This window comes from Pinus tabuliformis, chromosome 3_1, assembly GCF_031772625.1.
Source record: "Pinus tabuliformis cultivar Carrire ecotype Pingquan chromosome 3_1, CPIR1, whole genome shotgun sequence".
NCBI lineage: Eukaryota > Viridiplantae > Streptophyta > Pinopsida > Pinales > Pinaceae > Pinus > Pinus tabuliformis.
In genome coordinates this window covers 469,385,900-469,388,969 of record NC_142301.1, presented here as the reverse complement: position 1 = coordinate 469,388,969, position 3,070 = coordinate 469,385,900, and positions in this window count along the sequence as shown.

The following is a 3,070-nucleotide window of genomic DNA, read 5'->3' as shown; positions in this document are numbered from 1 at the left end:
CTCCTTTAGAACATGTAGATATGCATCACATCCAAATACCCTCAGATGTGAAAGAGAGGGTTTCTTACCAGTCCATACCTCTTATGGAGTTTTATCCTCCAACATTGATGAAGGTGATCTGTTGACCAGGTAGCATGTTGTGTCCATCGCCTCTGCCCTAAATTCCTGTTCTAACCTGACACCACTAAGCATTCTTCTTGCCCTTTCCATCAACGTCTTCTTCATTCTTTCTGCAACTCCATTTTGCTTAGGTGTGTTTGGAGTAGTATTCTATCGTGATATACCACACTTCTTACAGAATTCTTCAAATTACTTACTACAAAACTCTCCACCGTTATCTGTTCTCAACAACTTTATCTTCTTCTCAGCTTGATTTTCCACCAAATACTTAAATTATTTAAACATGTCAAAGAATTAAAATTTCTTCTTCAGGAAATATATCCATGTATTCCTTGAGAAGTAATCTATAAATGATACATAGTACATAGACTTACCTAGTTATGGAAGTTTCACAGGTATAAACACATCACTGTTCACAAGCTCTAATATATGTTTCACCTTCTTACCACTACAGGGGAAACTCACCCGATTCTGCCTCCCATATATACAATTTTCATAGAATTCAAAATCCAGAGAGCTATTAGTCATACCTTCTACCATACCTTTACCATGAAGTATTTGAAGGCCCTTCTCTCCAATATGTCCAAGCCTTTGATTCCACAGCATGGTCTTCTCTCTAGACACCACTATATTTTCCACTCCACTTTCAGGAACCACAGAAATGTCGCACCCATCAACAATAGTGCTACCTTGTAGCTTGTACGGAGTTCCAATCCGAATTCCCTGCATCAATACCAGTGCTCCCCGAACCATCTTGCAGGTACCCTTCTCGAACACTGTTTTTACACCTGCATCATGCAGCTTACTTACGGAAATCAGATTTCTATCCAATGCAGGAATATGCAGAATACCTAGAAGTGTTCTAACTCTTCCACCTTGCAGCTTAAACTTTACTTTTCTGTGACCAACGATTCTAGCCTTCTTGTCATCCCCTAAGAAGACATCACCACCATTGTATTTCTCATACTCACAAAACCACTCTTTATGGGGAGTGAAGTGAAAGGATACACCTGAGTCAATAAACGATGCCCCATGATCTACATGTGTACTTGAGGAAGCCAAGTACACATCCCCACCTTCATCTGAGGTGGTTTTTGCCTCTAGAGAAGGAGCGTCATCAGATCCCTTTCCTTTGTTAGGAGCTTTACATTTACAGTCCCTTCTGTAGTGTCCTTCCTTTCCGCATTTCTAGCACACCATCCTTACAGGTTTTCCTGGAGATTTAGATCTCCCACTCGATGACTTATTTTTGTTTCTGCTCTGGGACCATCCTCATATAGACAAGGCATCACCATTCTAGCTCCCCATATTTTTCCATCTCATATCATATGTCAGCAAGGATCAGACTATTTCATCAAACTCCAAGGTAGTTGCATTGCTACCTATTGTAATAACAAGATTATCCCACAAATCTAGTAGAGAACAAACCAAACTGATGCACTTATCTTCATCTGAAATTTTAATATGAACAGATAATAACTGAATTACCATTGTATTAAATACATTCAGATGCTATGTCATCGAGTCTCCATCTTTCATCCTCGCGTTATACATCTTTTTCTATAAGAACAGTTTATTCACCAAAGACTTAGATTGATACAAAGTCCCTAACTTGTCCCACAAAGCCTTCACCATAGCTTATCCTCATACGTTTATAAATACTGAGTCTTAGACACACAACTATATTATGCTTCTTTTCCTTCCAATCCAACTTCTTTCATTCTTCATCAGACACTCCCATTGGTTTAGTACATGGATCTACCGTGGTCCACTGATCTTTATCCACCAATAGATCCTTCATCTTGAGTCTTCACAACTCAAAACTCTGATCATTAAATTTCTCGATCTATATCTTTCCACTACTTGCCATCTTCTTTCACCACCAAAATTGATCATGCAGATCTCCCATTGAACAGGGTCTACCACAGGCCCGAGCGAAACACGTCAACAAAAAAGGCATCCCCTTGAAGCCAAATTAGCTCTAATACCAAATGTAGGTTTTAACCCTATACATAAATTACCTGCATACGAATTCTAAAACATGAAAATAAACAATGCTCAAGCATAGCACATAAAACACATATACACAGATATTTTCCCTTGGATCCCAAAACCGGGCCTACCAGATTGATTTTTCATTATGTTCCTTTCAATGTTACAATACATATTTATACATGTCAAAGCATCCAATACCATGGACCAAAAACCATGGCGTCCAAAACCATGTGCGGAAACCATGCACAAAACCATAGGCAAGTATGTCCAACCTAATATAGGGTCAAAAAAAAATTTCCCCAGGGCGGTACCCCAGATCCCATAGAGAGGGGCTACTTGCCCCAGTCAAACGCCCTGGACAGGGGGACTACCACCCCCCTTGTGACCCCCTGCGTCGCAATCGATGAAACGAAGGGGGGTGCTCCTACCGCCCCAACCCCCGAGTTTACTAGGGAGGGCTAGTTGTGGAAAGAAAATAACACAACCCAACATCTATGAGGTGAATTATTCCTTGTTGGTCCACACAAATCATTGTGAATGAGTTCAAGAGGCTTACTTATTGATCCTTCTTTTTCATTGAATTGAAATCTGGTTTGCTTACTAAATTGACATGGTTTTTAGATGGTATTTTCTATGATGATGATATCTGGAAGATTACGAACAACCTTGAGTCTACATGATTTTCTTATTTGAGAAAAGCTTAGATGCCCAAATATTTTGTGCCATAACCAGTTCTCTTCTATTTTTATTAGATAACATTTTTCTTGATCTCCTTTTAGTGTGTGTATATATATATATATATATATATATATATATATATATATATATATATCTTGGAGCTCTTGTACCTTTGATTATGGTCTTTCCGATGTCAAGCTCACAAACCACACATTCTTTTGATTGAAACACAACTTCATTTCCTTGATAACGCATTTGACTAACACTCAATAAGTTA